Genomic DNA, 12,240 nt, shown 5'->3' with positions numbered 1-12,240 from the left:
TTACTATTATTATTCTGAACAGTTATGTAGTAAGTTATTAATAATATAAAACATTTTGCTTTCAAAATATGAAATAAACGTTAGTGTATTATTTTGTCCTTAGCTTGTGTATAGTATGCTTTTTTCCTACTTTGTTCTTAAGTATGCTTAGAGTATGTGCTCTTTATTGAATATACAGTAATATATTGTGTGAATACACTATTTTTTCTGTGTAATTTCTCCATTTTTGGACATTCAAATATCTAGCTTCTGCATTTTATCTCCTCATTTTTTTTGTCTCTAAGAATGAAGTGTGTTGTGTTTTGGGGGAAGTAAGTGACCTCTATCTTCTCATCATGTTTTAGGTGTGTGTTCCAGTTAGAAGGATGCAATCAACAGGCTCTGAGATGAATTTCCAGGGTTTCTGAGATATAGTATTTAATAGCCCAGCTTAAGCATTATTTGGCAAATATCTGTCAATTTCATGCCTGTATTTACCAAGCACTATTCTAGAAACTGACCAAAAAAGTGGCATCATCCTTAAATATGACTAGATTCTCATCTCTGTGAACCCAGTGCAGAAAGGCACTTACAGGAGAAAGGAGAGTTGTTAAGAGCTAAGTAGAGTTATCAAAACGTGCTTAGTACAGAAATAAAATTTCTAAATATGCTTGTTCTCTGCTTTTACTTATAAAATGTTGAGCAACACTTAAGATCATACATTCATTTTCCCAATTTGTGTCCTATATTTCATGTTTTTTTGTTGTTTGTCTCATGTAGTCTTCACATAATATTATTTTGGTGTGTAGTGCCAATATCAACATTCCTTTATTTTTCCAGTACATAAACAATTATCACTATACCAGTTATTGAATAATCCAAATTTACCCTATAAATATTTATCATCTTTGAGTATATTTTTAGGTTTCTCTATTCCATTTCTTTTTTTTTTCCTCTTCCTGAAGATATTGTGTTTATTTTATACTGTCTTAATTTATGTAGCTTATTAAAACACCAAAAATTCTTGATTATTTCAGAAAATATTTTGGAGTATGTTTTAGGTACCAAGAAAAATGTCATTATTATTTTATTACAGTCACATTAATATAACATTGATTTTAAAATATTGTTTTTTTTGTGATTTTGAGCTTCTCATTCAGATATTTAGTATGCTTTGATTTCATTCTATCCTTATATATCAAATTGAAATTTCAGATTTTTCTTCTTTTAGTCTTACATATTTCCTGCAAATGTTCTTATATATTGACATCATTTTAATCTACTTCTATTACTAAAGGAAATAGCAAACTATTGATATCTAAAGATTATATCTAAAGATTTATTTTTAATGCCCTCTAATTAGAATTTTTGCCCAAATTTTGTTCTTTCTCAATTAACATAATAGAATACAATTATTCAATCAGTTATCATGCATGCCTGCTCAGTCATGTCTGACTCACTGTGACCCCATGGACTGTAGCCACCAGGCTCCTCTGTCCATGGATTTTCCAGGCAAGAATACTGGATTAATTTGCCATTTCCTACTCCAGAGGATCTTTCTGACCTTGGAATTGCACCCAAGGTCCCTAACTCTCCTGCATTGCAGGAGATTCTTTACCGCTTGAACCATCAGGGCAATAAATTCAATCATATTATTTCTAAAATATTGATTAGCATCTCTTTTTTTAAACCTCTTAATTATTTTTAGTCCCTTGCATTTGCTGAAATTTCAAGAAGAGTATGAAGTAACATGTATGGATGTCAGAGTTGGACTGTAAAGATAGCTGAGCACAGAAGAATTGATGCTTTTGAACTGCGGTGTTGGAGAGGACTCTTGAGAGTCCCTTGGACTGCAAGGAGATCCAACCAGTCCATCCTAAAGGAGATCAGTCCTGGGTGTTCATTGGCAGGACTGCTGTTGAAGCTAAAACTCCAATATTTTGGCCACCTAATGCAAAGAGCTGACTCATTTGAAAAGACCCCGATGCTGGGAAAGATTGAGGGCAGGAGAAGAAGGGGATGGCAGAGGACAAGATGGTTGGATAACATCATTGACTCAATGGACATGAGTTTGGGTGGACTCCGAGAGTTGGTGATGGACAGGGAGGCCTGGCATACTGCAGTCCATGGGGTTGCAAAGAGTCGGACACGGCTGAGTGACTGAACTGAACTGAATGAAGTAATACTTTTGAAAACATATGTAATTTTTTTTCTGATATCAGTGGAAATACTTTTGTTATAAGTATGGGAGGTTTAGATTTCAATGTCATCATTAATCTACTAATAGCAATTGCTTTTAGAAACTACTATGTTGTGAAGATTTCTAAGTCATGTCTGAACTTGATGGAAAATAATGTCATAGTTCAACAATGTCTGTAAGGTGTTTGGAGGTAAAGGAGAAACATAAATGCTATACATTTTTGAACCCATATCTAGATTTCAACATAATCCTAAAAAGCTTGACCACTGTGAATGAAATGTTATCTATGAACCAGGATAAATTAGAAATAGGAAAGAGTATTGATATAACCTCAGAAACAGAATATAAATATGAGAGCTTCTATTTATCATCTCAGCCAAAAAAAAAAAAAAAGATAAAAAAACACAGGTAGCTGTTGCACAACAAACTGCTCATAAACTTAATGAATTAATACATCACTCACTATTATCTGTCAGTTGATGATATCAGCTCAGCAGTGTTTTGGTGGCCTCTGACCCCATGAAGTTGCATGAAGGCCCCAGCTGATGCTAGAGTCACTATGACATTCAGCTCAGATGCTGGCATGATTAAATCTCCTCCTGTTTCTGTAATCACAGTGCCTCTTCTTCCCACATAGCTTCTAACATGGGTCTCTTACACATGGTCTCTATCAGCAGAGTAGATAGACTTTCATCAATGGAGGGTTAGGGTCCCCAAAAGCAAGAGCTCTAAGGAAGATGAAGCAGAAGCTGTCAGTCCTCTTAAATTTCAAAGAATGGAACTGGCAAAATGCCAGTGCCCACTGTATTCTATTGGTAATTTCAAGCTACAGACTGTCCTTAGAGATTAGCTACCATTTTTAACCTGGCCCTGAAGTATTAGCATTCTTCTTTCACAAAAAAACGCCCTCAGACACAGAAGCCCCAAAGCCTTATCCTACTATTACATAAGACTCAACTTGAAGCTAAATACACTTGCCTTTAAATGAGGTCAGGGTGTAGATTAGTTCCCTTGGGTATGTGCATCTCCTCATGATCCAAAGACTTATGAATTAAAATAAAAGTCATTCTATTCTCCAGTACATTATAATGCAGGTGCAAGAGAACTGAACAAACAACAGAAGGATAAATGTGTCAAAATAGGAGAAACAAAGAAGTCTCTGTTCCATAGCAATGCTAAAATCCACCAGGTTCAAAATTGCCCCTGCCCCCTTGATCAGCTGTTTGTATTCCTTGGTTCTCCTCAACTAAGCTTTGTCTACTAGTCTCTTAACTATTCCATTTTCCTTGGTTAGCTCTCCTTGCCTGGTTTCTGCCTGGAGGAAGTTGGAGATTCAAAGATCTCTTTGCATTTTTTTTTTTTTAGTTTTTTAGTTTTTTATTTTTTAAATTTTAAAAACTTTAATTCTTACATGCATTCCCAAACATGACCCCCCCTCCCACCTCCCTCCCCATAACATCCTTCTGGGTCATCCCCATGCACCAGCCCCAAGCATGCTGCATCCTGCGTCAGACATAGACTGGCAATTCAATTCACATGATAGTATACATGTTAGAATGTCATTCTCCCAAATCATCCCACCCTCTCCCTCTCCCTCTGAGTCCAAAAGACCGTTATACACATCTGTGTCTCTTTCCCTGTCTTGCATACAGGGTCGTCATTGCCATCTTCCTAAATTCCATATATATGTGTTAGTATACTGTATTGGTGTTTTTCTTTCTGGCTTACTTCACTCTGTATAATCGGCTCCAGATTCATCCATCTCATCAGAACTGATTCAAATGAATTCTTTTTAACAGCTGAGTAATACTCCATTGTGTATATGTACCACAGCTTTCTTATCCATTCATCTGCTGATGGACATCTAGGTTGTTTCCATGTCCTGGCTATTATAAACAGTGCTGCGATGAACATTGGGGTACATGTGTCTCTTTCAATTCTGGTTTCCTCGGTGTGTATGCCCAGAAGTGGGATTGCTGGGTCATAAGGTAGTTCTATTTGCAATTTTTTAAGGAATCTCCACACTGTTCTCCATAGTGGCTGTACTAGTTTGCATTCCCACCAACAGTGTAGGAGGGTTCCCTTTTCTCCACACCCTCTCCAGCATTTATTGATGGTGTCTGTTCTTTTCTTTTCAAACTGGCAACTTTGAAATCTTTGTAGACTTTCTGTATATCAAATTACAGTCCACTCCATTAGACCCAAGTCATACTTATAAATCTCTTTGAGACAAGCTTTCCTCTACCTTGGGCTGAGGGTCAAGGTGCTGAGAGGTTATATTTTAAAAGACTTTTAGAAGCTCTCTTATTTAGAAGAGATGTTCTAGGAAGAATGCCCATAAAAGTCTTAGAAATCATTGTGTCTAGCTGAGAGGATTTATGAGGTACCATCCTAAATCTTTCTGAGGTCTTAAAAAAGCATTGTGGCCACACCCTTGGGATTTAACACTGAGATAATATTTTACTGATAGAGCCCTGGATTTGATCTTTTCTCTCAAGCCATTTCTTATTTTGAAACCTATGTGAAACCTCAGTTTACCTCAAATCAAACGGGACCTTACATGGAAATGTATTATCTGGATTTTATTAGAAGTTTAATTGTTTCTCATTAGTTCATCATGCTATATCAAATGAGAGATAAATATGTGAATAGCTTTACTGAAACACTGCATTTTCAAACTTCTGCTCAGAAATATACTTACTCAATTCGATTAGGTATATTTTTAATCACTGGTCAATTTTTTCCCACTTAGAAACAATTAAACGTGGTGTAGATAGATGAGCAGCAGTTACAGGATTATCTTAGAAGAGTTCCTTGCATGTCTTCATTCCAGGAGAGATTTCACCTTAGATGTGGAAAAAATGTTGCTTTCTACCAGAAAGGGGGAGCCAAACAATGTAAGACTTCAAAATTCTCATATTCCCTGTAGATTGTCCAAATGGCATCAGAAAAATTTCAGAGGCTCCTTCCCAATCAAAGCATTAACTTTAACAATGGTCTCTGCAAGACTGTGACTGTAATTTGTGGAATAATAAATTGTTCTCTAGGATTAAAGTATTATTTAACTTTGAAAAGAGCCAATTCTATGGTTATTAGCACACAATGGTTTCTTTGAGGGCAGTTATAGAAGCTTTGTGTGTGTGTGCTAAATCACTTCAAGTGTGTCCGACTCTTTGTGACCCTATGTACTGTAGCTCACCAGGCTCCTGTGTCCATAAGATTCCCCAGGCAAGAATTCTGGAGTGGGTTGCCCTCTTCCAGGGGACCTTCCCAACCTAGGGGTCGAACCTGTGTCTCTTACATCTACTTGCATTAGTAGGCAAGTTCTTTACCACTAGTGCCACCTGGGAAGCCCATATCAGTTTTTTGGATCCTTACCAAACAAAGTGTGAGCAGATAATGAAAAGCTTAAACTCATCATCTTATTTCTCCAAGTTCTTCAATATAATTAGGAATAACAGATTAAACCCATCATACTCCTTATGGTCATTTATCCCATTACTTTCACTATTGTAGCCAATTTTTGGTCACCCAAACATTTGCTTTCTATGGGCAAATATTGCCTGCTGCTGCTACTGCTGCTAAGTCACTTCAGTCGTGTCCAACTCTGTGCGACCCCATAGACGGCAGCCCACCAGGCTCCCCCGTCCCTGGGATTCTCCAGGCAAGAACATTGGAGTGGGTTGCCATTTCCTTCTCCAATGCATGAAAGTGAAAAGTGAAAGGAAAGTCGCTCAGTCTTGTCCGACTCTTTGCGACCTCATGGACCGCAGCCTACCAGGCTCCTCTGTCCATGGGATTTTCCAGGCAAGAGTACTGGAACGGGGTGCCATCGCCTTCTCTGGAATAGAGTGCTAAAATATAATAATAAAATTTGAACAAAGAGGTTCCGTGAAAACAGCAATATGGGTGGATGGGTGTGTGCATGTGTGTGTGTGTGTGTGTGTGTGTGTGTGCTGGAATAATGAATAAACTTTTTCCTTGGATTATTCTTGAATTTAAGATTTTACAGTGTCTGAAAGAGAAATTGAAATAGAGTATTTTGTGTATAAGTTTATTAAAGAATTTTCTTCATGCCAATAACTTAGATTTTAAGTGCTGAGGTTTAGAAAAAAGAGCTTTCTGTTATTTTCTAAAGTTTGCAATCTTAGCAATTTAAAATAAAAATGAAGTGAAAATATTTCTGTGTGTCTAAATAGGTTATACAAGTTATTTTAAAATGAGTGGTTCAAAGTCTTCTTAGGAAAAACACTAGATATTTGATGGAAGAGCTAAACTGAGTAAAAGAGACAATGACTGATTTTAACTAGTTATGCTTTTAACCAGTTAGAACTTGAAGTCCAGCAGACTGAGACAGTCAAAAATAATTTAAGAAATAACAGACATAGGAAAACTGCCATGAAGCAGATGCTGCAAAAGCATTGAAGTTGAGCAAATATATATCAAATATAAGGCACTGACTTTTATTCTTTATAACATGTTACAATCATATACATGTTTATTGACAAGTGATAGTACAAGAAAAATAAAAAATTATTTCTTGCGTTTGTCAGTTTTCCATCCCATTATTATTATTATTTGCAGATGCACATGTGAACTTTACATAGGGTCAGTGTTCAACTAAAACAAGAATTTCTTGTAATAGTGATATTTTGATTTGACTTTTTAACATAATTGTTAAGTAAAAATTGCTTATGGGAATTTTTTCTGGGAAAGATAGAGAAAAGCAATTCAGGGAATATTGGAAAATGAAGTCTTATCAGTAAAATAACACTTTTATGTAACTGAAATTACATCAACAAACATTACAGTCTTAGAACTATTTTTCTTTTCTATATTGTTTGTTCTGTACAAAAGAACAAAAATTGTTTTTCAGTGTATGGAAATAAGCAGGATATTGTATTAATAAGATTAATAGGATATTTGTATAATAAATAGAATATTGTATTACTTTGCTAGGCTGTCATCACAAAATACTACAAACTGGATGGCTTAAAAACAGAAATTTGTAGTTTCACAGTTTTGGAGGCTGGAAATCCAAGATCAAGGTGCAGGAAGCTTGATTTCTCCTGAATCCTCTTTCCTTAGCATGCAGGTTGTTCCCCCATTTTGTGCTTGTGCGCTGGTGTCTCTTCCTCTTCTCAGGATGTAGTCATATTGTATAAGTCCCCACTCTAAAGATCTTCTTTCAATTCAATCACCCCTTGTAAATCTTACCTCTAAATATGGTTTCATTCGGAGGTATTAGGGATTGGGTCAAAACATAAAAATTTAGGGAGGACACAATTCAACCCATCATATATATTTAATTTCTTTTAAAGTAGAAATATAAGGTCAGTTCATGTAGTTCCTCCCCTCCTTTGGCAAGTACCTTGCTAAAATCTTGTATTCATATTAAAAAGAATTGAAACTATGTATTACCCAAATTTCATGACATATGCTATTTCTGAATCTCACATCAATAGCATGGGATTCATATTATTATTACTACTTTTAAATAGCAAATTACTACTTTTAAATAGCTCAGAGACATTTAATGAATTGTCCTTTTTTTAATCCAGGAAGAAAGTGCAATGCCAGGATATGACCCTAGTTTTGCTGACTTTAGTACTCTCTGCTAAATCTGCCTCTGGATTCTATTCAAGAAATGTTAATAAATTGTGAATCAACATCAGGAGTTGGCAGATGGTTCCCAGCTATACACATTATTCAGTTTAATTGTATTTAATTAGAATGATCAAAATGTGTATGTGGGAATATGGATAATGTGCCTTTAAAAACTCACCAAGTTTATTAATGTGAGATTGGAATAGCCAACTAAATTGTTTCTTTCAAAATCTTAATGTAGTATAAATTCTTTTTAGAATTTTTAATTTAAAATTGATATAAAGCTGAACTTCCACAAATGCACACTATGGACACAATTTTAGCTAGTGTTTATTGTGAAAGACAGACATAATATAGTTTTAAAATTGAATTGCCAAAAGTAATTCCCTCTCTTTAAAATATATAATCTACAATCTAGCACAAGAATCCTAAAGAGAATATAAATCACACTGGTCCAAATATTACATACATTTTTACCATATGTTACACACTAGGTATTGATTTATTATAACTGTGAACATAGTAAATGTAATCTCAAAAATCCATGGTGTCCCTTAACTAAAGCAAAGAAATCTATAAGGTTCAGTTGAAAAATAAAAAAACAAAAAATTTCAGTCATTCTTTAATATTGGAACCAGGTAGGCATGCTGACTATTGATTTCCCAGTCTTTATCACACACTCAGATGTTCCATAAAGGCAGAAGCAACTAGATTCCATTTTCTGTTTTCAACTCTCATTCTTGTTTCTTTTTTCTTTGTTTCATGTTATAAAAGCAACCCTCAAACTTATTCTTTCAGTTAGAATTTGTTTTAACAGTCTGCCTATTTCTGTATGATCCTAAGCTTTTCCAAACTCTTTAGCTGAATCAAATAGATGGGGAAACAATGAAAACAGTTACAGACTTTATTTTCTTGGCTCCAAAATCACTGCAGATGGTGACTGCAGCCATGCAATTAAAACACACTTGTTCCTTGGAAGAAAAGCAATGACAAACCTAGACACCATATTAAAAAGCAGAGACATCACTTCGCCTACAAAGGTCCGTCTAGTCAAAGGTATATTTTTTTCCAGTAGTTGTGTATGGATCTGAGACCTGGACAATAAAAAAGACTGAGTGCCAAGGAACTGATGCCTTTGAACTGTGGTGCTGGAGAAGACTCTAGAGAGTCCCTTGGACTGCAAGGAGATCAAACCAGTCAATCCTAAAGGAAATCAACCCTGAATATTCACTGGAAAGATTGATGTTGAAGCTGAAACTTCAATACTTTGGCCACCTGATGTGAAGAGCCAGCTAACTGTAGAAGACCCTGCTGGGAAAGATTGAATGTAGGAGGAGAAGGGGATGACAGAGAATGAGATGTTTGGATGGCATCACTGACTCAATGGACTTGAGTTTGAACAGGCTCCAAGAAAAGGCAGGGTACAGGGAGGCCTGGTATGTTGCAGTCCATGGGTTGCAAAGAGTCAGACATGACTGAGTGACTGAACAAAAACATATCACTTCACCTCAACACACAGTTCATGGCATAGAGCACTGTATTCTTAATTATATCCAGCTGATGTGTAAGAGCAAGCTGCTATTCCTAAGTGCCTAAGTTTTGTCAGGCACAAACTAGCTTTCCAAGCAAAAACTAGGTAAATTATATATATTTAATCCTTTTAACAGATCAACTAAGTATATCATTTATTTAACTACTATTTTCAGAAAGCTGAAGTACTAAGATAATTTAAGAAGCTTACTTAAGGCACATATATAGCAAAACTGGGGAAAAAAATCTGTAAATTGAAATCTTGGGAAAAGGAGAAGGGTTCGGCAGAGAATGATATGGTTAAACAGCATGATTGAGCATCTTTTAATTTCATGGCTGCAGTCACTATCTGCAGTGATTTTGGAGCCCCCCAAAATAAATTCTCTCACTGTTTCTATTGTTTCTGCATCTATTTGCCATGAAGTGATCGGACCAGATACCATGATCTTAGTTTTATGAATGTTGAGTTTTAAGCCAACTTTTATAGTCTCTTCTTTCACTTTTTTCAAGAGGTTGTTTAGTTCTTCACTGCCATAAGGGTGGTGTCATCTGCATATCTGAGGTTATTGACAGCTCTCCCAGCAATCTTGATTCCAGCGTGTGCTTCTTCCAGCCCAGCATTTCTCATGATGTACATTTCATATAAGTTAAATAAACAGGGTGACAATATACTGCCTTGACGTACTTCTTTCCCAATTTGGAACCAGTCTGTTGTTCCATGTCCAGTTCTAACTGTTGCTTCTTGACCTGCATACAGATTTCTCAGGAGGCAAGTCAGATGATCTGGTATTCCCATCTCTTTCAGAATTTTCCACAGTTTGTTATGATCCACACAGTCAAAGGCTTTGGCATAGTCAATAAAGCAGAAATAGATGTTTTTCTGGAACTTTCTTGCTTTTTCGATGATTCAACAGATGTTGGCAATTTGATCTCTGATTCCTCTGCCTTTTCTAAATCGGAGTTTGAACATCTGGAAGTTCATGGTTCACATACTGTTGAAGCCTAGCTTGGAGAATTTTGAGCATTACTTTGCTAGTGTGTGAGATGAGTGCAATTGTGTGCTAGTTTGAGCATTCTTTAGCATTGCCTTTCTTTGGGACTGGAATGAAAAGTGATCTTTTCCAGTCCTGTGACCACTGGTGCATTTTCCAAATTTTCTCACAAGCTAAGTGTAACACTTTCATAGCATCATCTTTTAGTATTTGAAGTAGGTCAACTGGAATTCCATCACCTCTACTAGCTTTGTTTGTAGTGATGCTTTCTAAGGCCCACTTTGCTTTGCATTCTAGGCTGTCTGGTTCTAGAAGGAGAGAGAGGAGATTGCAAAGGGGGGGGGGGGCGGGCTGTTAGAACACAGAAAAAAATCATCAACAGGAAGATAGAGTCTAAAATCAAAGTCAGATGCTGAACACATATCTGGGAGTTGGTAGTTCATAATACTAGCAACATAGAAAGGGATTCAAAGAGACCTAGACCAGTGGTGGCACTCTCAGCCTTATTTTTTCTAGAAGTAGAGCTATAAAGAGGTGTGTGGTGCTTCTCAGAGAAATGGTAAAGGATGAGGTAGAAAACAGGATGGAATATCTAGAAACAGGCAAAAGTCAGACGAACTGAATCCAACCACTGTATTAAGCAAATAGAGAGAGAGTATAAATCAGATGAGAAAAATTTATCACAATAAAAGAACTTCAAAATGAAAAATGATTATAATACATTATTCCAAATCTTCAAGCGAACATGAACAAATATTAAACAAAAATGGGGTCAACAATTCAAAACTTAAAAGTCAATTTGAATTTTAAAAAACACAGCATGAAATACAATGAGATTTGACTGAACTTGAGAAAAATTATTAGAAGTCAATCTCATCATGAAAATGAAAAGTAAATTACAAAGTGCCCAAGAGAGTATAGATTTGAATGACAATTTAGTAAGGAACTTTGAAGAAAGATAGGAAAAGTGGCCAGTAGAATAAAAATTAGATCCTTAAAGAATCAGATCAAAAGTGACTAAAATGGAAGACATACATAATTGGGTGATCTGAAGAAGAAAAACAAAGAAACAGAATAATGCTTTAAATTTTAATACAAGAAAAATGTTCTTATAAAAAAAGTCCACATGGACTTGGGAAAATTGGTCCAGAGCAATCCACTGTGAGACACAATTTAGTAAAACTATTGAGCCAAAATTCACAATATACATATAGCATATGGATTTCTATGTACCCAGAACCACCTATATGAAGCAGAAAATACAGAGGACAGCAGAAGAAAATAAAGACTCTTGTAATTAAATACTAAACAATTTAACATTAGATTCTCAATGCAAGATACATCAAGACATTAAAAAATAAGAAAGAATAAAGATAAGGATATATTAGGGATATATATCAATTAATACTGTGATAATAGGAAATAGATATATTCTTCTGAAGGATATATCATAGTTATTAAAAATGGCATGTGTGTGCTCCTTTACTCAATTATGTCCAACTTTTTATAACCCTATGGACTCTAGCCCACCAAGCTCCTCTGTTCATTGAATTTTCCAGGCAAGAATACTGGAGTAGGTTGCCATTTTCTGCTCCAGGGGATTTTCTGACCCAGGGCTCGAACCTGCATCACGTGCATCTTCTGATTTGGCAAGCAGATTCTTTACCACTGTGCCACCTGGGAAGTCCAAAAATGGCATATTATATCACAAAATGATCAATAAATCCCTTAATGTAAAACAATTAAGAACAACACCATCTGATGATAATGGAATAAACTAGAAATTAAAAATAATTAAGCAATATCTAAATTAATTAAAAATGAGAAAGAAAACTTTTTGTTAAATGATGCTGGGCAAAAAAAATACAATAAATGGAGAATTTCTGAAAAATAATTATGAAAATAATACACATCGAATCCACATCATATTTA

This window comes from Ovis aries, chromosome 2 (assembly GCF_016772045.2).
Source record: "Ovis aries strain OAR_USU_Benz2616 breed Rambouillet chromosome 2, ARS-UI_Ramb_v3.0, whole genome shotgun sequence".
NCBI classification, from domain to species: Eukaryota; Metazoa; Chordata; class Mammalia; order Artiodactyla; family Bovidae; genus Ovis; species Ovis aries.
This window is presented reverse-complemented; position numbering follows the sequence as displayed.